Genomic DNA, 25,194 nt, shown 5'->3' with positions numbered 1-25,194 from the left:
CCCATGGTCTACTAACTCACTATAATTCAATTTGCATCATAAAATAATATAAATACTTCATCATGAGTTTTCAAACCAAAATCACGTTAATATAATTATAACTATATGCAAAACATACAAAGATATAATTAAATATATATTAATTAACCAAAATTTCATATTTATTTTCCAAAAAAAAATCATCATTCCATACTTGTTCGAAACAATTTATCTAAACTTATCTTTTCCAAAACCAAGATACACTTTCCAAAATATGGAAATATGCATTTAAAATAAACTAAAATAGATAATTGTTTTCCCAATGAAATAAAATTTCCTTGCATATATTTAAACAAATATACAAACTAAAGATATTAATTAGTATATATATCTTTATATATATACCTTAATTAATAAATTAATAATTGAACAACAATTAATATATATTTATTAATATACATTAATTAATAATTTAGCAATTAATATATATTTATTAATACACATTAATTAATAATTTAGCAATTAATATATATTTATTAATACACATTAATTAATAAATTAATATTAATAAAAAAATAACATTTAAAAAAAAAAATTCTTTATTTGTTTTAATGCCACACTGGTGGCCCCCACACTCGTGGTTACCATGGGTTGTGGTCTCCATAGTCGTGGTTTCCACGGACTGTGGTCTCCACAGCCGTGGAGAACCACGATCTGTGGTTTCCACAGTCGTGGAGCCACATGTTGTGGTATCCATGGTGTGGATCCACAAACTATGGTATCCATGGTCTATGGTTTCCACAGCCATGGAGCCACAAACTATGGAACTTTATGGTGGGTCATGGGTAGAGCCATGGCTCCCCACACCCATACATGAAATCCCATATTTATTTATTTTTGTTTTATTTTAATATATTTTTTTAAAAAAACCCAAATTCAAAGCACAATCTTAGACTGAGACAAAAATAGAAATATATTTCCAGAATAACAAGGGTTTTTATATATTATTTGTTGAATAACTAGTCCCAGAATAGTTAAAACTGGGAAAATTTTTCCAACCAAATGTCATATTTGGGCAAATGGAATTAATTTACACACATTCATCCAACTAATTTGCCAAATACAAACTAATTTCCCAATTTATGAACCAAAATAAGAGATTCAAAATGAAATTTCTTAACCAAAACCTACACACTCATTTTCAGTATCAAAAATCATTTTGAACAAACAAAAATTGATCAGGAAGTTCGAAATGAAGGCAAGGAGGATTTTAATTCTGAAATTAACTACACCCTTACCATTTCATAAATCTAAAAGATTATCAAACCAAACTACATACAAATTTCCTTCCTAAAACAAAATTAGTAAATTTCTTGACAACAAAGGAGATTAATAAAAATCCTACCTCCATATGCAATCCTGGAAGTGATTTGTTGAAGAGCCCAACTTGCAAGCTCAAGAAATTCCTTCTCCCCCAAATGCCCAAAAGTTTCCATTCCAAAAAATAACTCCCAAAATATTTTTCAAAACCTAGGTTAAAAAGGAAATTGTTTGACCAAAAATCATTTTTTGGTTGAAATTATTTTTCTCAAATAAAAATCATTTTCAAACAATTTAAAGATGCAAAAATTATTTTTCTTCCAAAATTGATTTTCTCAATTGAATTTAAAACTAACATTTTAATTTTTTTTAAATGCCAAAGAGGGTAAGATATTTCTATTTTTAAATACTATTTAACCTTTCCTTTCAAAATTCATAAACTTAATTAATTCATCATTTAAAATAACCATTTAATCAAACTTGCTATAAACATGAATTTAGCAATTTGATTATTGATTAATCACCCAAAAGGGGTCATATTTAATTTAGTCCCTTTTACTAATACGTAAAAACACATTTAATCTAATTTAAATACTTGGGATTTAATAATCAATTTTTACCACACGCACAACATGCAACCCAAGAAAGCCAAACAAATACACAACCCACATACCCAACCAAAGGGGAAACTGACAGACGACTGACGATGCTCACTTGAGCATGACTAGGGTAAAACGTAGGGTCTTATGACTACCTAATCCAATTCCTTAGGACCAACAAGGTACACTCAAACCTATGAATCTAGGTGGAGACAAACCTTGTACCTATGCGGTATTGTACCTGCAATCTCCTGCAACAATGAACCACACATGCATACATATATATATATTCCATGAAAGTGTTAGCCTGGGGTTAATAACACGAATCAAAAGAACGACTAATCATACATAATAATCGATGCGAAATCAATATTTACAGGCATACACAATAACCCTAATATCTGACTAACATTACAACATGGTAAATCAACCATCCAAGAAGGTCACTTAAAAGTCAACCAAGGTCAAACCGGTTTTAAAAATCTGATTACGGCAGGGGTACTACAACTAAAACTTGTTAAGGGATTCAGATTAATAAATTAATTAATTAATCTTATATGAATGTAATTAAGCCATAGTAAGATAGTGATGAGGACCTCTAATTCACACAAGTTGTCATAAATGAAATTAGATTACCTAGACCAATTGTCATATGAATTAAATAATTGAGACAAGTGTTAGGTTTTTATTGCATCATGCATGGAATTCATATTGCGATTTTATGGAAGCGGTACCAACTCAAAGTACTAGTTGTGATGTTGTGAAATTAGTAAATTCAATGTTCATCACCTTTTGCTTCATAGAGTAATAAATTTAAATGGACAATTAGTGTAGCCCAATCCATAGTCATACTCATTGAGGTTGGCCACTAAATTTTTTTAAAGGATTCAGATTAATAAATTAATTAATTGAGACAAGTATCATGTTTCTAATGCATCACCCATGGATTTCCTATCATGATTTTATGGAGGCTGTAGCAATACTAACTCAAAATTAATAGTAGCGATGATGTGAAATTACTTGATGTGACTGCTATTTACTTGACACAGACTTCAAACTATTATTTGATGTGACTACTATTTAATTGACGTAGACTTCAAACTTCAGACTTGAGATTTATAAAGTTTAATTATATTTCTTTTCATAATTTCATTTTTTTCCATTACATTAGCAATTTAACTTCCTTTTTTTTCCAAAATCTTGTTTTAAATTTATTCATACATTTGTATTTCTATCTTGAATTAAATTTAATATTAACTTTTTTAATTGGTAAATTTTAGGTAATTTTATTAATAATATCACAAATTACAATAAGATTTGTCCCAATTTCAGCTCTTGTTTCTAATCCATGCAAATTCACAATCAACATCTTTCCTATCCACAATAATTTCTGCATACAAATTTTGTTACAATTCTTGCTTCTTCTACTATGAGTCCATACAAATTTGCATTCTACATCTAACCTATACACCATAGATTCTACATACATTTCTACAAAAAATTGTGCTTCCCATCCAACTACTAACTGTAATGGCACCAAAATGTAATGGTGGGTGAAAAATGTATGAATGAGAGATCAAGAGGAAAGATACCCTTTCCCTCCAAGGAGAGATGAGAGTTTCACTATGGATTTACCTTCAAAAACTTTTCACGCATTACATTGGAAGAGGGGGGAAAATTCACTAGATCCAACCTCCAAAGAAGAAGATAGAATTCCGAATAAAATGAGAATGATAAGTTAATCCCCTCTTCTACTTTCTTGGCATGTTTGGCATAACTGATGCAGATGAGTTGATGACTGTACTGGTAGAGGAATGATGTTGACATGATCAGTTATTAGTGTTGTCATTGATGGAAACCTATGTCAATTAATGTTTGATAATGGTTACAAATGAACTTTGATGTTTGACTTGTTGGATAAGTAATTTGGTCTACTGGATTTAGAATTTGTAAGTCTGACAGGATTTACCAGCAGGACTGAGAGTTAGGACTTCGACTGGTAAAAGCAAAGATTTTGATGGAATTGGTAAATCGGTGATGGTTGGAAACTTGTGTTTTGAGACATAATCTTTTATGATGAATTTGTGTATGTGACCGGAACCGCATCCTATGCTGATTATCGGAAGGCATGCTTTTAAATTCTGATGGAGTTGTGCTAAGGTTTTAGTAGGTTTTTAGGAGCTGTGATGAATTCACTCAACCGGTAATATTTTTTATTTAACGATGATTGGTGGCGAATCTACATAAAGAAGTTAACATGACACAACCCGCGTGAATGATTTGAAATATGTTTTGGCGCAGAACATGATAGAATTTCTTGGGAATGTGCAAAGTGCTTAGTGTAATGTTCTAAGGGTTTGACTTTTGTACAAATCAAATATTTGTGATGGGTTATGAATAATCAACGGCCGATATTGCATTGTAATTTGCTGTAATGATCTGTATATTGATCTTTTATGATCTGTATTGTAAATTCAATATGTAATTAGGTTTTATGGCCGTTATGGCTATTTAGGGTGACATAACTGATCTTTTATGTGTCGGTGGAATTTGGAGAATGAGTTAAGTTATCCCAAAGAAGATAGATATATGCTTGAGTGTTGCAGATTGTGAAGCAAAACTGGATCTAATTTAGCAAGTTGAAAGTGCAAAGTTACAGATCATTTTTCATTGTTGTTCCCTAACAGTTACAACAACATAAATCCCTTAACCGGGTAGGTCCTAATAGGCCTTTGTCATCTAAGTCCCCTAACAGGGCAGCTCACAAAAGAGTATTTAAATCCTCTAACCAAGTTGATCCTAACAGATCATTAAGCTCCTAGCTGGAGCAATAGGCAAATCCCTTAACCGAGTGACTCCTAACAGGGTCTACTCCTAACTGGTCATATTGTAAGCTCTTAACCAGGATAAGCTCCTAACATGGCATACTTCAAAAGAGTACAAATTATTGTGCATACCAATACCTACTGTGGTTTTTCCCATTTTGGTTTCCACGCCAAAAATATTGGTGTTTATGTGTGGAATGTCTTTCTATGATGTTTATGTTTACATGCGTTATTTTTGAGACATTGGCTATGATATGTCATTTATAGTTTAGCAGAGATTACCGTTACTGATATGAAATGATTAAGGATTTGATCAGATTGATAAGATTGATTGGTTGAATTATCAAATTGGTATGACTAATTAAGAGATAAAGATGTTGATAATTATGATAAATGGTTTTTCCAAATCTAATTAAAAGGTTGTTAGATTTGATTGTAGAATTGAGGATATCTGGTAAGAAGTTTCTGATCTAATTTTAGTTGGATTTGGATTCAAAGTTTAATTTATTGTTAATACTGATTCACCCCCCCCCTCCCTCTCAGTATTAACCGGAACTTCATAAGATTAACAATTGGTATCAGAGCATTGGTCCTCTGTGTGCAAAAAATCTTAACCGCTTGAGGAAAAGATTCTGAGGAAGACAAGATGATGAAGAAAGAGGGTCTGAAATTCAACAAGGATAACTATAAGATTTGGAAAGATAGAATGTAGATATATCTCAAAGGTCTTGGTGCTCAATACTGGAAACATATTGAAATAGCATATGTGGCTCCTACTACTGCTCCCTTGACACCAAATGAACTTAAAGATCAGCAGGAGAACATGCAAGCCCTTGAAGCTATTGTAAGTACTTTATCTGATTCTGAATATATTGATGTTCAAGGATTGGAAACCACACATGAGGTTTGGGAAAAATTAGAAACAACTCATGGAGGAGATGAGAATGTACAAAGAGAAAAAGAGGAAAGCTTGAGAGAAAAATTTGATGATATGAAAATGCAAGAAGGAGAAAATATTGCACAATGTGGTCAGAGAATTAAAAAAGTTGTTGGTGGTATAAAAGGTGATGGTGGTAAAATTGATGATGATGTGGTGGTAAGTAAAATTCTCAGAACTCTCCAACCTTAGTATGCTATTAGAGTATCGGCAATCCAAGAATTGAGATCCATTTTAAAGGATAAGGTAATTGTTGATTCTTTGATTGGTAAGCTTACAACCTTTGAGCTAAATAGTTTTGACAATAATGTGGTAAAATATACTAAATCTACTTTTAAAGCTTATGTTACTGGTTCATCTGCAAGAAAAGGAAAGAATGTATGTCTAAGTCATGATTGCAAATCTAGTCATGTAGGTAACTAGGAGAGTGAAGACAGTGAAGATCAAGTAATGGAACTTGAAGCACCTCTAGCCAAGAGATTTCCAAGAGCCACTAATAAGTATAAAGGAAAGCTACCTTTAAAGTGTTTGATTAAGGGAAAATAGGTTTTGAGGGGACTAGAAACCCTGTACACCAGGTTTTAAAGGGACCCAAAACCCCCTAGATTTTGCCAAGATCTGGAATCTACAAAGAAACTTTTGCTAGAAAGATAGGCAAATAAAATTAGCAAACTAAAATAGCAAAACTGGCTAGAACCAGCCAAAAGCCAGCACAACCAAAACCAGACAAAAGCCAGCACCAAACCTGTTGGCCTCACAACCTAGAACAATAGATGAAGTCAATAGACTCCCACATCCAAACATCAAGGATTTTTCAGGATCCCCTACCCATATTCAGAAAAAATAGGCTGCAAAAGGCTAGCCTATCCCTTAACCAAAAACAAACACTATCTAAACTAGGCCCTTCAAAACTATCAACATCCAGCCAAAGATAAGCAAGAGGGTTTTGAAAGGCTCCCCTAACCTTTGAATTGGGTTTTACAATGGCTCCCAAAACCAGCAAAAACTAAACCATAACATGGGGGTTTTGAAAGGCCCCTAACCTTAGACATGGGTTTTGAGGTGGCTCCCAAAACCACAGGTCTAACACCAACACCCTCAAAGAATCTTATAACTGCACCTCCAACAGCAAAGCATCTATCCACCTCTATAGAATAGAAATACCTAGGTTGCACCACAACACCCAACTCCACCTCAATAGGAGGGAGGTTAACTCCAAAACCATCCATCTTTGTCGATAAATAAGGAAGGGCCACCTCAATAAGGCAATATGAAGAGAACCCAAGTTGCAGAGAGAAGGCAGGCCAAGAGATCTTATAGGCAAAAACATAGCTAGACCCAAGAAAACAACCCATCATCAAATCTTCCACCAAGCTCTAGGGCAAAACAAAATCCAAAAGAACTAAAAGAAACCCCAAAGGGTCAGCCAGACCAATCAAAAGAAAAAGGGGAAAGGGCCCTGGAAGAAAACAGTGCATCCCCACCCTCATGGCCTTAAACCGGGGTTTGAGAGAAGACAATACAACCAAAAGAAGGAATAAAGTATCATCAAACATGAAATCCTATCCCAAGGGAAAAAGACAACCCAAGGGGAAGGGAGAGCACACAAACCCTAGGAAAACCCCAAATGTAGAAGATCCACCTGGGTCCCAAATCAAAGGGAAGGCCTTCCGAAAGAAGCAACAGATCATACCACACCAAGCCCAAAGACAACATAGGCAGCCGCTATGAAGAAGGATAGCAGAGCCGAGGAGAGGAGCAAGGTGACTCAATTTACCAGGGTGGGTAGCCAAACCCAAAGGGGCACACCTCCGAGCATAGGACACACCAAGATCTCCATCAGAGCTACCACCAACAAGCTCTGAAAGAAGGAGCAGAGACCGGCGGCTAGCAAAACAAAGACCAAGAGAGGCAACGACACCACCCAACATCAATGGTAGACTAGCATCCTCCACAACCATGCCCATCTCCTCAGCCAATCCATCACCATCCTCCTCATCAACCTCCCCTACAACACTATCACTAGAGGAAACCCTAGCAAACGACCTGCTCCCACCCGACAACCCGCTCCCACTAGCCATTAGCTACCTTTAAAGTGTTTCTCTTGTAGTAAGATTGGTCATATTGTTGCTAACTGCCGTAACACCGATAATAAAGATAAGTTCAAGAAATTTAAAGGGAAAGGTAGAAAAAATTGTTATGTTGCAGTGGATGAAGGGGTAACTGATGAAGAATTTGAAGATGAAGATGACAATGAAGAGATTGTGTTTGTAGCTATAAAGGAGGAATTGGCTAATGAGAAGAAACCGGTTTCTCATGTAGAAAATAGTAACGAATGGATTATAGATAGTGGTTGTTCACTTCATATGACCGGAGACAAGATTAAGTTCTTAACTCTTAATGAATTTGATGGAGTTGTTGTTAGATTTGGAAATGACTCTCCTTGCATGGTGAAAGGTAAAGGTTCTATTTATTTGAATGGGAAGAATAATATTGATGATGTATTTTGGGTTGATAGTCTGAAACATAATCTATTAAGTGTTGGACAACTCAATGATAAAGATTATTTGTTTGAGTTTAATGGTGGAATCTACAAAATTCTTGGAGGAAGTGGTGAACCAATTGCTACAGGAAAACAAACAAGAGGTAACTTATGTCATTTAAATTCTAATGTCTCTAGTTGTCTACTTGCAAAAATGGAAGATAGTTGGTTATGGCACAAGAGATGTTGTTATATGAATTTTGATAACTTGGTGAAGGTAAGCAAGTCTAGTGTTGTGAGAGGATTACCACATATTGTTAAACCAAATAATGTGATACGTAAAGACTATCAAATTGGTAAAATGGCCTCTATTTCATTTAAGAGAAAGAAGTGTTCATCTGAAAATATTTTGGATTTGGTTCATAGTGATCTCTGTGGTCCTATGAGAACAAAAATTTATTTTGGTGATAGATATTTCATGCTTTTTACCAATGATTATTCTAAGATGATGTGAGTTACATTCCTAAAGAAGAAATTTGAAGCCTTTAGTAAATTTAAAGCATTTAAAGCTCTAGTTGAGATTGAGAACGGTAAAAACTTGAAATGTTTAAGATCTGACCGAGGAGGAGAATTCACATCTGATGAATTTGTCAAGTATTGTAATGAACAGGGTATCAAGAGACAGATGTTTGCTCCAAGGACACCACAACAAAATGGTGTAGCAGAAAGGATGAATAGAACAATTATTGATGTTGCTAGAAAAATGTTATTACAAGGTAATCTGCCTAAGATGTTTTGGAGAGAAGCGGTCAGTACTGCAGTCTACACATTAAACCAGATACTTATAAAGAAAGACAACAATAAGACACCTTATGAGTTATGGTATGGTAAAATTCTCTCTATTATTTATTTCAAAATCTTTGGAAATCAATGTTTTATTAAAAAGGATAAGTACATTGGAAAGTTTGATGCAAAATCTAATGAAGGAATATTTCTTGGTTATTCTTCTAAGAGAAAAGCATATAAATTCTATAATAAGAGAACTAAGAAAATTGTTCAAAGTGTTAATGTAAAGGTGGATGTTTTGTCAAGTAAATTTGAAGGATCAAGTAGGTCTAAACCTGAAAAAGATGATAATGAAGAAAGACTGGTGATCTTTGAATCAGAAGCACATAATAATGATCAGCTGACAAATGTAGTATTAGGTGCTCAACAGGTAAGAGAGGATAGTGATGAAGGAAGTAGTGATTTGACTAGTGAATTAGATGAGGAAGATGCAGAACCAACACCGACTATACCTAGATATGTGAGATTAAATCACTCTCAAGACTAGATAATTGGTGATAAGAATGCAGGTGTGTAGACCAGGAGGAAGATTAGAGAAAAATCATGTTTGATCTCTATAATGCAACCCAAAACAGTTAAGGAAGCACTCAAGGATGATGACTAGGTGAAAGAAATGAATGAGGAATTAGATAAAATAGAGAAAAATTAGACATGGTCACTTGCTCCTAGACCGGAAGACAAGAATGTGATAGGAACTAAATGGGTCTTCAAGAATAAGTTAAATGAAGATAGAAAAGTGGTAAGAAATAAGGCAAGGTTAGTCTTCAAAGGATATGCACGGGAAGAAGGTGAAGACTATGGTAAAACTTTTGCACCGGTTGCAAGATTGGAAGGAGTAAGGATGTTGTTGGCATTTGCTGCATATGAGGGATTCAAAGTCTACCAAATGGATGTCAAGACAGCCTTTTTCAATGGAATTCTTGAAGAGGAAGTATACATTGAACAACCAGATGGTTTTTCCTTGAACGATGATAAAGACATGGTATGTAAATTACATAAAGCTTTGTATGGTCTAAAGCAGGCACCGAGAGCATGGTATGAGAGTTTACATGCACATTTGATCAAGATTGGATTCCAGCGTACTAGTGAGGACAGTAATATTTATCTAAAAACTGATGGAGACAAGATGCTAATAGCTGAAGTATTTGTAGATGACATAATTTTTTGTGGAAATGATAATATGAGTATGGATTTTGCTGATGAGATGAAAAAGAAATTTGAGATGTCTCCAATCGATGAAATAAAGTTCTTTATTGGATTACAGATCCAACAACTGGATGGTGGTATATTTATCTGTCAAAACAAGTATATTAAAGAGGTGTTGAAGACTTTTGGCATGGAAGACTCCAAACCGGTAGGAACACCAATGGTTATAGGCTACAAGTTGACAGAGCAAGATGATTCACTTAATGTTAGTGAAAATGAATATAGATCTATGAGTGGTAAACTACATTATGTTGTACATAGCAAACTAGACATTGCTCATGTTGTTAGGTTAGTTGCAAGATTCCAAAAAGAGCCCAAAGAAAGTCACTTCATGGTTGTTAAGAGGATTTTTTGATATCTTAAAGGAGCATTAGACTATGGATTACGGTATCCTTACAAAGATGATTTCACTTTAAATGTTTTTACTGATGCAGATTGGGCAGGCAATGTGGATGATAGGAAAAGCACAACCAGTGGATCTTTTCTACTTAGAGGAAGACTTGTAGCATGGACAAGCAAGAATCAAACTTGTGTTTCTCAATCTACAATTGAAGCTGACTATGTTGTTGCATCCATGAATTGCATGCAGGCCATATGGATGAGACATGTGCTAGAAGGATTCAAGATAGATATGTCTGAACCATTGACTATCTATTGTGACAATATGAGTGCAATAAATATTTCCAAGAATCATGTACTTCATGCAAGAACCAAGCATATAGAGTTGAAGTATCATTTCTTAAGGGAAAGAGTTCAGGAGAAGCAGGTAAAGATGGGTTATGTGAAAAGTAAAGATCAGTTAGTTGATATCTTTACTAAACCCTTGCCAAAGAATACTTTTGAGTTTCTTAGAAGTAAATTAGGGGTTAGACCCCTACACCGAAAGAACTAAAATGTTGAAGTTGCATCAATCATGTGTATTTCGTTTTATTCTTCACTAAGGATTGATGAAGATGTGGGCTACTCCGTAGGGGGAGCGGCTCTGATATAGTATGATATGAATTACAACCCTGATCAAATTGAAGTCAAGTGATGTACTTTTGTTTGGCATTGTTGTCAAAGGGTGCGAAGAAAAAGAAATCAGATAATCAGTTATGAGAGCAAAAAAAAATCTGATGATCAGGCTTGAGGAGAAGAAAAGAAAGAGAAGACCGCCAGATGCAGGGACTGACAGTTAATGTGCTAAGATGCAGATGATTGGCATATATGATCTCATGATTCTCTGATTGTATATGTAATTGGTGTTGTCATCAATGCCAAAATGGGATATTGTTGGCATGTTTGGAATAACTAATGCAGATGAGTTGATAACTGTATCAGTAGAGGAATGATGTTGACATGATTAGTTATTAGTGTTGTCATTGATGGCAACCTATGTTAATTAATGTTTGATGATGGTACCAGATGAACTTTGATGTCTAACTTGTTGGATAAATAATTTGGTCTACTGGATTTAGAATTTGTAAGTCTAACAGGGTTCACCGGCAGGACTGGGAATTAGGACTTCAACCGGTAAAAGAAAAGATTTTGATGGAATCGGTAAATCGGTGATGGTTGGAAACTTGTGGTTTGAGACATAAGATTTTATGATGGATTTGTGTATGTGACCAGAACCACATCCTATGTTGATTACTGGAAGACATGTTTTAAAATTCCGATGGAGTTGCGCTAAGGTTTTAGTAGGGTTTTAGGACCGGTGATGAATTCACTCAACCGGTAATGATTTTTTATTTGACAGTGATTGGTGGTGAATCTACATAAAGAAGTTAACACGACACAACCCGCATGAATGATTTTAAATGTGTTTTGGCATAGAAGATGATAGAATTTATTGGGAATGTGCAAAGTTCTTAGTGGAATGTTCTAAGGGTTTGACTTCTATACAGATCAAATTTTTGTGATGGGTTATGAATAATCAATGGCTGATATTGTATTGTAATTTGTTGTAATGATCTGTATATTGATATTTTATAATCTGTATTGTAAATTCTAGATGTAATTAGGTTTTAAGGCCAACTTAGTTGTTATGGCTATTTAGGGCGACACAACTGATGTTTTGTGTATCAGTGGCATTTGGAGAATGAGTTAAGCCATCCTAGAGAAGATAGAGATATGCCTGAGTGTTGCAGATTGTGAAGCAAAACTAGATCTAATTTAGCAAGTTGAAAGTGCAAAGTTACAGATCATTTTTCATTGTTGTTTCCTAATAGTTACAGAAGAATAAATCCCTTAACCGGGTAGGTCCTAATAGGCCTTTGTCATCTAAGTCCCCTAACAGGGCAACTCACAAAAGAGTGTTTAAATCCTCTAACCAGGTTGATCCTAACAGATCATTAAGCTCCTAGCTGGAGTGATAGGAAAATCCCTTAACCAGGTGACTCCTAACAGGGTCTGCTCCTAACCAAGTGTATTGTAATCTCTTAACTAGGCTAAGCTCTGAACAGGGCATACTTAAAAAGAGTACAAATTATTGTGGGTACCAATTCCCACCGTGGTTTTTTCCATTTGGGTTTCCACGTCAAAAATCTTGGTGTTTATGTGTGCAATGTCTTTCTATGATGTTTATGTTTACATGCATTATTTCTGAGACACCGGTTATGATATGTCATTTATAGTTTATCAGATATTACTGGTACTAATATGAAATGATTAAGGACTTGATCAGATTGATTGGTTGAATGATCAAATTGGTATGACAGATTAAGAGATAAAGATGTTGATAATTATGATAAATGGTTTTTGCAAATTTGATTAAAAGGTTGTTAGATCTTATTATAGAAGTGAGGATATCTGTTAAGAAGTTTCTGATCTAATTTTAATTTGATATGGATTCAAATTTTAAGTTATTGTTAATATTGATTCACCCCCCCTCTCAGTATTAACCGGATCTTCATAAGATTAACACTACTTGACATGGAAAGGAATTGATTGAATTATGTACAAATACTAAGTGGAAAAGTGACAAAGAATTGATTATAACTTGAGATCAAATTGTGGGATGAAGTTGTGCACCTGGATCTGGAAATAATATGTCGAGACGAAACCGCTCTATGAATTTGAGGAAAAGTTGCCCAAACTGTGGCGAGAATGTACACAGTCCTTCGAAAAAATCCGCGAAATGAAAAGGGTTTTTCCACCTCTGCAAATGAAGTCCAAATCCAAAAGTACAGTTGCACACCTACAACCTACACATAGAAAAGAGAGGAAAATGGGTTGGGATTGGGGGTTTGCCTTCGGGTCAAACCCCAGTTTTGGAATTAACCAAATGATGAAAGAGAGTACTTGCAAGTAAATGTAAATGAAAGACTGTAATGTAAATCACCTCAAGGGAGGTTGTAGATAGAATTTAGGTAGATTTTATTGTGTGGAATTAATGTTGGAATGAATCTCCTCTTCAATGGTTGAATCCTTGACTTGAATGCAACACCTAGTCTTGAAGGGAGACTTGAGAATGCTCAATGCTAGAAAGGAATGCTTGAATGCTTGAATTCTCTTGAATGCTTGATCTCATGTAAACTTCCCACTCATCCAACTTATGAAAATGAGAGGACAAATTCAATTTATATACATGTCCATTAGGATTAACAAAAACCGATTTTCATCACAGGCTGACATCGAGGAAGTTTTCCCGCTCACTGCACAACCTTCAATGCAGACTTAGGAAGGGTCTTGCCCCAAAATAGGGCAGGGATGGGGGTGCCACCCTCCTATCCTAGGGGGGCCAGGGGTGCCACGCCCCTATCCTGCACTTTTCTCCAGGACAGAGTGCAGACAAGGTAATGCAGAGGGCAAGGGAGAAGCAGTTTTGGGGGGTTGAGCAATCTCCGGTCTCCAATCAAGTAGGGGATTTGATTTTGCATGCATGAGGACCCTAATGCAGTCAAAAATTAATAGGGCCACAATTTTATGATATTGCATTTATCCCCCACTTTAGCAAGAGTATGAGCGTACGCCAATACTGTTGATAAAGTACAAGGAAACAAGATTGAAAGACTTTTACCACGTCAAGGAGGCAAGATGCACCAAGCCCTTAGTGGACTTAGGATCTTACGACTTCAATTGACAAATTAAAAGGGAAGATTGAGAAGGGGAGAACCATGACTGCAAGTAGCAAAGTTCCCCTCACTATGAGTCATGAAAGAAAGGATATCAAAGATTACAAAGCAAAACAAAGTTCACTAAGTAATTCTTGTATCAAGAAGGAGAATATGAGTGGAGTGTATGCCACCACGTTAAAGAAATCGTGCACACCTAATTGGGAGAAATTTCTTTAAGGTAGGATACACCCAAGAGAGAGAGAAGAGAGGGAGCATGTTACTGCAAGGATTTATCCCCCAATCGAGGAATAAACCCAAGGATAATGAACACAAAACATGAGGTAGTGTCGCTTTCCTCAAGGTCAGTATGTTGTATGATAACTCATGTATATCATATATGTATGTGCATATAATAATCATCATTCCCCAAAGAAAGGAAACTTCCTTGGAATAAAGGGAAGAGAGGATGTCTTTCGAGTCAACATGAAAGAGACCAAGAAAAGATCTCAATGCTTTGCATCGTCCCCAAGTAGACATTAAGGGGATAATAGAAGAATAGGGATACACATAGAAGAATAGTCACAAAAGAGCAACAGAGGAGAGAAAATCTATGGTCCCAATGTTTCTAATCTAGCACGACATCCGCCTCCTGATCTTGTTGATCACTATTTTGGGAAGGCGATCAATATGCAAGAGGAGCAAGATCAAGCACATCAGATGGAGCTATCACAAGATCCAAACAAGGACTATGCTCATGTTGTAAGTCACTTTGTTTGATTCTAGGAGCTAGGATTAGGGTTTGTGAAAATTCAGTTGATAAATGCTTGTCCACATCAACATATTCATACTTACTATCAGAAGCACTAGGAGTTGTATTTCCATTGTGAATAACATTTTCACCCATTGGTTCATCAAAGTTTAGAGAAAGAGGAGTGAGAACATGAATAGGAGTAAAGCCATCACATATTTTGTGCAACTTATGATTTGGAGATGTAGGTTGAGCTCGAACACGGCGTCTTCATCGGCATTCTCTTGCACGATAATTCCATCAAGTCATAGTGGAAGGCTGAGAAGAAGGAGGAACACTTGAAAAAGTAGGAATGTTTCTCTCCTTGATAGTTGAAGGTTTAGGTTGAGGTCTTTTAGGTTGAACAAGAGGAGAAGCAAGCTTCTTCTCTCAATAAGAGGGAGGAGGTGGAACTGCCCCATACAAAGGAGGGATATTAGGTGTATGAAGGAGACCAAGTCCATCATGAGGAGGAGGTACAGGTCTAACCTTAGGAAGAATATTGTTGTTCTTCTTAGGAGAAGGTATAGTCACATCCATAGTAATAGGTTGACGATCTTCCTTAGGCAGGAGATTAGTTCTATCCGTGAAGGGAAGAAATTTATCTTCAAGTATGATAAGAATGTCAAGTGTTGGGGATCTAGGTTGACTTAAGGATAAGATCATATCTTTCTTACATTTTTTATAAGATTGAAAAAGAGCATCACTCCTTGATGGAAGAGATTGAAATTGTTTACGCCAAAAGAAATCAATAGGAACACTAGGTCGTCTTTCAGATGGACGAAATAAGCTATGGTTCACGGTTATGATTTCTCCATTGTGAGGAAATTTCAGACACTTTTGGATTGGAGAAGCAATAGCCTTCATGGAAGATAACCAAGGATAGCCCAACTTCACATGGAATTGCTCGAAAGATGGAATGATAACAAAGTTGACATCCATAGATTTAGTATGAACTTCAACAGGAAGGGTGATAGAGCCAATGGTAGGAAAACAAAAGCCATCAAATAACTTCACAGCCACATTAGAAGCATTGTATATTGGTTTATGCAATCATAAAGTGAAAAGATACTCCTTAGTGATGACATTAACCATGCAAGAGGGATCAATAAGGGCACCACAGAAAGATATATCCTTTTAACCTTCGCAACTATGTATAAAGGGCCATCGGGTTCTCTAATGGTCTCACCAGGGTCAAATGTAATACAAGGATCCTTAGGTGTATATTGTTTTTCTACCATATTTACCAAGTTCATAGCCATATAGGTGAATTCCTTAGAAGAGAAAGAAGTAGGAAAAATCTCAATAACGTTAGAGGTATGAGAAGGCAAGGGATCAGTGAAAATATTAAGATTTTGATTAGGAGGAGCTACAAATTTATTCCCTTTATCATTCACACCTGCCATAGATATAGTATTATTTTCAATCAAATCTTGAATCTTATTTTTAAATGTGACACATTTCTCAGTATCATGGCCAGGCTGACGATGAAATTGACAAAATGAATTGTTATCAAAATAAGGGGATGCAAGTTTAGAAAGATCAACTCGTTTTATAGGAGGAAGATTGATAACATTTCTTTGCAACAACTGAGACATAATACTATGTAAATATTCATTCAAAGGAGTAAATTGTCTTTCTCCTTGGAAAATTTTAGAAATAGAAGGCACACTTGTTATAGCATTCACATTGTTGTCATTGATTGTATCATTGAACTTGATGAAGATTTTTGTTGGTTTGAACTTCACAAACAGTTGTTGAACACTCTCCCCTATTATCACTCAGAGCCATAGGAGTGGATTTCTCCATTTGACTCACAACTAGTTGATAATTGTGGAGTGTTGCGCACAACTGCGGAAAGGAAGTAAACTCGGATAAAAGAAGCTTTTCCCTAATATTTTTTGCAAATTAGAAATGAAAATTCTTTGATATCATTATCAGGTACAAGAAAAGAAATTTGACCACACAAATGCTTATATCTACCAATGAAATGAGTCACTTTTTCTTTAACACCTTGTTTACAATGCATTAAATCAGTCAAAGTGATTTTAGGACCAATGTTGTTTTGAAATTGTTGGATGAAAGCATTTTCTAGTTGTTGAAAAGTAATGATAGAATAAGAAGGCAAAGAGGAATACCATTGTAAAGCTTTATCTCTTAACGTTCTTGTAAACAATTTTGCAAGCAATCTTTGACCATAAGCAAAATCGATACACAAGGTTTAAAATATTTTGACATGCGTAAGAGGATCACCTTTTCCATTATAGAGTTCTAATTGAGGGACCTCAACATGTTTAGGTGCCACAACTTTAACAATATCAAGAGAAAGTGGGATTGCACCATCAAAGGTGGGCACACTAATCTTGGATTGACTCATAGAAGCAATTTGTTGTTGTAAGGAAGATACGGTTTGAGCAAGATTGTTAATTGTCGCTTCGATAGAAGAATTGATGTTAAATATAGTTGATTGAGAAGGTGGTGTGATGTTATTGAAAGAAGGCATGTACTGAGAATAAGGTGGTGGGACATTATGATAAGTAGCCATAGGTGATGATTGGGTAGGAAAAGGGACGCTTAAAGGAGGAACAAAGTTGTTGAAGGAACTACCCCCTTGCATCACATTGATTGGTTGAGGGATAATAGGAACACTTATGGAAGACATAGGTAAAGATGGAGGATTAAATGAAGAAGAGGGATTTCCCTCTTGACCAATGGTTGTAGGAATGATATTTTGAGTTGATGTAGCCATGATGTTGGAGGTAAAAGTAGGAATACTAGTCATAAGAGTAGTCAAAGGAATTGAAGGATTGACTTGTGTTGAAGGTTGTGAATAACCTAGGTTTTCGTCACAACTCTTGATAGGCATGACATTAGAATCAACAATATGTGCAATGCCATGCAATATATCAATCCCATTCTTATCACTTTGATTCATGCGCTTAAGGCCTTTAATTAATGGAAGAGCTTCACTATTAGGGTATTCTTGGGACATCCATTGTTGAAAGTTATCAAATAGATTATCCAATGTAGAAAGTTGATCTATAGAGATCCTAGTTAAAGTTTCTTCTTCATCATGGGATTCATCAATGGGGTGAATAGGCACATGATTAGGATGGGAAGAATTAGCATGATCCTCATTAAAGAAGTCACCCAAATTAGGCTCCATCTCCTCGGTAATTAAACCTTGGGAGGCCTTAATTCTAATGCTTCATCTAACAGGGATAGTATAGGTAGGACTAATAGTGGTAAAACTCATGCACTAGAGGGAAAATTGGAATTTTGAATTTTGAATTTTGAAGTATAGGAACAAAGCTTACAAAATTGAGTAATGCAAAATTTAAGAAAATAATGATTACACAATTTGAACTTTGTTGGAGGAAGAGGATGACACAATTTCCTAAAATGAAAGGAAATTGGAATTTTAAAATTAGGGCCAAGGGAATACCACTTAATTTTAAAATCAAGGCAGATTATAATTAACCTCTTAATTTTTAAAAATTTCTTGAAAATTTGAAATGTTGAATTTTGGAGGTTTTTTCGATTCTAGAGAGTTCAAAAATCAACAAAATCAGCCAATCTTCTGGATTTAGGCTATTAAATATAGTCATAACAGTCTCCCAAAATTTTGGGAAAAAAGTCGAGGACCATGGCGGGAATGCACATGATCTGACCAACTTTTTTTGAAAATTTTTCAGGGAAGAATATTATGATGATTTCAAAGCTAACCCCAAAAAATTAGCGAATTTAACGATTTCTAGATGGGTGAAATTAAGGTTCAAATGTAAAAATAGGACCCTATTAGGGTTCTGGAGAAAAAGAGGAATTGAACTGGAAATTTGAAAAAGGTCAAACCTAATGGATAGGGACAGCTTAGAAAATGTTTAGAAATCTAAATTTGAATGAAATTGATTGAAATTTGCACAAAATCCAATTAAATTGGAAAATTAGGGTTTATGACCTAACCACTTAATTTTGAAATTTGAATTTTGGGAAAAAGGAGGGAAATTGAAATTTTGAATTGTAGGAATGAAAACAAGTCTGAGAACAATCACAAATCTGAAAATTAAATGGAAATCCATTTTTTTTCACAAGTTCAAGATGATTTTTAAAACTTAGGGTTTTGACAATTAACCTCTTAATTTTATAAATTTGATTTGTATATTGAACAAGACAATGAGGAAATTGAATTTGACAAACAAACCAATTTTCAGATCTAAGATAACCACAAGCAATTTTTACAAATCACAAGTTCAAATTTGATTTTTAAAACTAGGGTTTTTAATGATTTAACCACTAAGCTTGTAGGAAATTTAAACATGCAAATGAAAAATATAAATTTTGTTCAAAGGAAAGAATGCAAGACATCGGGTTCACCAAAATGTAATGGTGGGTGAAAAATGTGTGAATGAGAGATCAAGAGGAAATCTACCCTTTCCCTCCAAGGAGAGATGAGATTTTCACTACGAATTTCACTTCGAACAATTTTCATGCATTACATTGGAAGAGGGGGGGAAATTCACTACATCCAACCTCCAAAGAAGAAGATAGAATTTTGAATGAAATGAGAATGATAAGTTAATCCCCTCTTCTACAAATATTTTAGTAGAAGCTATGCACCTGGATCTGGTAGTAATATGTCTAGACAAAGCCGCCCCGCGAATTTGAAGAAAAGTTGCCCGGACCGTAGCATGAATGTACACGGTCCTCCGAAAAATCCGCAAAACAAAAAGGGTTTTTCCACCTGTGCAAATAAAGTCCAAATCCAAAAGTATAGTTGTGCACCTGCAACCTACACATAGAAAAGAGAGGAAAATGGGTTGGGATTGGGGGTTTGCCTTCATGTCAAACCCCAGCTTTGGAATTAACCAAATGATGAAAGAGAGTACTTGCAAGTAATGTAAATGAAAGACTATAATGTAAATCACCTCAAGGGAGGTTGTAGATAGAATGTAGGTAGATTTTCTTGTGTGGAATTGAATGTTGGAATGAATCTCCTCTTCAATGGTTGATTCCTTGACTTGAATGCAACACCTAATCTTGAAGGGAGACTTGAGAATGCTCAATGCTTGAATTCTCTTGAATGTTTGATCTCATGTAAACTTCCCACTCATCCAAATTATGCAAATGAGAGGAAAAATGTGACATATATATATGTCGATTAGGTTTAATGAAACTGATTTTCATCACAGGCCAACATCGGGGAAGTTTTCCCACTCACTTCACAACCTTCAATGCAGACTTAGGGAGGGTCCTACCCCTAAATAGGGTAGGGATAGGGGCACCATTCCCCTTTCCTAAGGGGGACAGGGGCACCATTCCCCTATCCTTCCCTTTTCTCTAGGACAGGGTGCATACAGGGTAGTGCGGAGGGCAAGGGAGAAGCAGTTTTTGGGGGTTGAGCAGTCTCTGGTCTCTGATCAGGCTAGGGGATTCGATTTCGCATGTGTGAGGACTCTAATACAGTCAAAAATTGCTAGGGTCACAATTTTATGATACTACACTAAAAAAAAAAATATCATAACATAGACCAAAAACAAAAACAAAACTAAAAATGCTAACCATCCTTCCTTCTTCACATTTGCAACATGGGCATTTTGGCGGAAAACTTCTCTCTCACCATTCCACCTCATTCTACATGGTAGCCTCAAATCTCTCAGAGGTGAAACCACTCCTTTTTGTCTTTGAACTCACAAACCTCCTCACTTTCTCTTTGTCTCACTTTTTCTTTTGACTTCTCTTCTCTAGATACAATGTCTCTTCTCCTCTCTTCGCTCTTTCCTCCCTTTTAGTGTGATAATCTTTTATAAAACTCAATCTGATTTGTGTGACCACATGAAAAACATCTTTGTCCCCATCTGCATTCCAAATAAGAGATGAGTATAGAGGGATGAATTCCCTAACATGGAGCCAAACTCCACCCATAGCCACAAACCCCTCCCCTGACCTTGCTATCTCAATAAGAGAGCCCATTACCTAGAAACACTCCTCCCTTAGACATTGGTTCATCATCAAGTGTTTATCTACTTTGGACCCTATCTTGAGACACCATGCCAAGAACAAAGAGGTGATGTCAACATTTATGCGGTACCTATATTCTACCTTCAATAATTTGTCACCCAACACTACACTCACTTTGTGGAGGAAGTATTCATCTTCAAACTTGAAGATGTTCTTGAGCATATCCTTAGGAATCTCCCCCCCAAAAATCTACCATCAAATTCAAATTCTACAGGGATAAGTTGGCCTGCATCTTCACCATCTAGCTTCTTTCTTCTTGTAGTTACCAAGATGTGATGAAATGACCATGTCATCCTCAATACCATCTATAGTTTATAAATCACTTCACCTTCTTGTCCAAGACAACAATGACTACTAGGTATTTAATTCTCTAGCCTTGATACCTCATCCTCTTAAGTGCCTCATAGATCCTCCCATATCTTTGTATTTGGTGGATCAACTCACTTCGGTCCATTAATCTAGGCCAAATTTAATAGATCTTGTTACTTATTATAAATCTCAAATTATAAAATTAAAACTTCTAATTTAATGATTATAGCGTTATAAATTGTACTCGCCTACAATTTTGTCCTCACTTTTGCGTTTCATCTTCCAAGGCTTTATTGAAGCACTGATTCTTCTCACACCACCCATTCACCTCACATTCTCTCCACATTTCTAGCTTGACCCCTTGATTTTCAAGACTAGGACATACCATGCCTAGTTCCAAATTAGGACAAGGATGTATAATGCCCTGGTCCTAAATCAAGACCAAGGCATATATGCCTTGGGCCTCCTAATCTATCCCCAATTTGGCCCCTCTTAACAATCACCCAGTGAGAGTGGGAAATTAGATCCTATGTCAACTTAGGTCAAAAATTTAATTTAATTTTTGACAAGCAAGTATAGAAGGAGGTCTACGCTCTCATTTTAAACTCCAAGAAATCAATTAAGTAATTGCACTCTAGAAAATTCAAGTGAGAAAGCAATCAATCTTCTATCAAGCATTGGAGATGATATTCATGTTCTATATTTCATGAAGACAATCTACATAAAACCCTAATTCATTTGTGAAAACAAATAAAACTTCATTAAATGTATATCATTATTGTTTCAATCATTTTCAGCCTTTCCCTCAAAAGGAAAGCATTTTAATGTAGTACTTCATTTACATTTTCAATTCAATTTCATGGTTAATTCCAAAACTAGGGTTTGACCTAAGGCAAACCCCTATTCGCAACAATTTCCCCCTTCTTTTTGTGTGCAGGAAACATGTACAAAGTTGTGTTTGAGAGGATCGACAGGATTCACAGAGACAAATAGGTTCAACTTTTGACCACGATAAATTTGGAGGACCATGGCAAATTGATACTACCCAGTCCCAAAAAGTTAGGCTAAAATTCTAGAAATAGATTTGAATCATCTTCTTCTGCTCAAATCTAGGTTGGTGTCTTCGTACAACATCTGTAGCTCACTGTTTTTATCATATTGCTTCAATTTTCACTATCTTGACCTAATATTCAATAATTCAATTCAATTTGAGGATAGAGCCCTATCAAAGGAGCTTGTAATCTTATCAAAATCTTGGTCTATCAAGGCTAGATCTATTAGATTCCTCTCCTCCTTAATATATTTGTTAATTAGGTGATTTAGTGGTTTTAATAAATTAAATTTAACCCTAACCCTAATTTTCACACCATTACAATGAATATATTTTTAATATTTAAATGATAATAGAAATTAAATTCTCATTCCTCTCATTTTTCTAGTTTTATATCAACTAATATTAATATTAACAAATTGAAAAGATACAACAACAAATAGAGGCATTACAAACCAAAAGTACAAAGAAGTTATACACAGAGAAAGACTTATGTCCTAATCCATTTCATAAAAGTTTGTACATGCCTCCATTTCCTAAGCACTTTGAAGCACCAAATTTTGAGAAATACAAGGGAAAGTGTAATACAAAAGATCATATCCGAGATTTTTACGCAGTGTGCACTGAAGTGACTTATGATGAGACATATTTGATGTGTATTTTCTCGCGCAATCTCATGAGACAAGCTATGGCTTGGTATGCACATTTGTCCAAGAATATAAAATCTTGAAATGAATTGGCTGAGAAATTCATTTGTCATTTCGCATTCAACATCGACAATAAGATAACCATGTCAGATTTACGCAACACAAAGCAAAAGCTAGGAGGACCATTAATAATTTTCTTACAAAGATGGCATGGCCTAGTTAGTCGATATTCCCTTGACATTCCGGAGGAACAACAAGTTAATTTTTATCCAAAACTTGATACCAAAAATGATGTATGAGCTTAAATTGAAAGGTCTCGGTACTATTGAGAAGCTCATTAAAAAAGTAATGGACATTGAGGATGATCTTATTGTTAAGGGGGTTATTAAAGTGAACAAAGACAACAACAATCCGACCAAATCAAGTGATAGGAATAAGTTGTTGTCCAAAAACAAGAATGCCACTAATAATGGGGTGGTTGATGCAAGAACTATAAGCGCTAGTCAACCTAAGTTTGTTATAAGAGGACCAAGTGCTTTGAATGCTCCAACTTTCCAACATACTCAATAGACATAGAATCAAACAAGTAACGTTATCCAAAAACCACAAAATCAACAATGTAATCAACAACAACAAGGTCAACAACATAGACCTTTCAGATCAAGAGATGGGCCTCCCCGATAGTTTACGCCATTAGGAGAACCAATTGTAACAGTTGATTCAAACCAATTTTATTAAGTTGTTGGACATCAAAGAGGAGCCACGGGAAATACCACATTAGTGGAATGATAATGCATATTGTGAATATCATCGGTCTGAGGGACATAAAACTGTGTCATGTTTTCAACTGAAACACCTTATTCAAGATGTGCTCGATTAGGGTGTGATTGAGGTAGATTCATCCATTGGAACTTCTAACACTGATCATACTATTTTCAAGACTCCCTTTATCATGACAAGGAAAAAGCCTCCTCTTCAAATTCAAATAAAAAAGGCAATCTGAATTATACCAACACAAGTCACAACAATGTCATTATTTGCTTTCGTGCATCAGATGAGTGTGTGTCAACTATAAGAATAAAAGAACAAGATTCCTCATGTGCAGTGATCACTTGTCGGTCCAAAATAGTCTTAAAAGGAACACCTTATGATACTCCTAAACCAAACTCAACAAGCCAAAACAATCTCCTTGACCATTTGGGAAAAACACTTGCACAAATTTTGATCCTTGAGTTGTTAAAAATGTCTCCCATGCATCATGTTGTCCTAGATAGCCCTAACCGAGTCAACGGTACCTACTGATATTTATGTTGACCAATTTCAAGCTAGGATAGGACACCTTTCTACTTCCCAGAATGTTTCCTTTTCAAACAAAGATATACCTTGTGATAAAACCCATCATAATGATCCCCTCCATCTCAAAGTGTTCATCCATAATTGAAAAATTAGACGATTTTTGATAGGCGATGGAGCGGGCCTTAATATATGCACTATGAGAGTCATAATTGGCCTTAGTTACTATGAAAATGACATAGATCCTTTGTGGAAGATAACAATAAAAGCCTACGATGATGTTTAATGCCCATCTAAAGGAGTGATTGTCTTGCCTATCAGAGTAGGTCCAACACCAAATAACAATTTGTTGCAAGTGTTAGATCTGGATTTCCCCTACAATATGATTCTAGGCCATCCATGGAATCATGCAATGAAAGCGGTTCCTTTGACCTATCACCAATGTCTGAAATATTCATACAATGGAATCGAGATAAAAATTCCTAGAGATCCTAGTCCATTTCAATTTTGTGCTAACCTGAAGGATACTCTGCAACAACAAGTGCTAGTAAATAGAGAGGCGTCCTTGCCTAATTATGTGGATCCCAATATATTGTTAGAATTTGTCAAGAGTAAGATGAGATTACAAGATCAAGGTTGTGGAGAGTATTCAATGGCCCAAACATTTCTTATTGGCAAGTTGACTATGTTACCAAAATCACATAGAAAGCCACATTTGTTGCAAAAGGAATCTAAAACAATCATCCAATATCAACCCCCCACCACATTCACAAAGTGGGGTGAACTAAACAATGAAAGTTTGGATGATGATGTATCAAATTGGCTTTATAAAGATGAAGTGGATACAACATATACTCC

The sequence above is a fragment of the Cryptomeria japonica genome, chromosome 8 (genome assembly GCF_030272615.1).
Source record: "Cryptomeria japonica chromosome 8, Sugi_1.0, whole genome shotgun sequence".
In the NCBI taxonomy this organism is placed as follows: Eukaryota; Viridiplantae; Streptophyta; class Pinopsida; order Cupressales; family Cupressaceae; genus Cryptomeria; species Cryptomeria japonica.
This window is presented reverse-complemented; position numbering follows the sequence as displayed.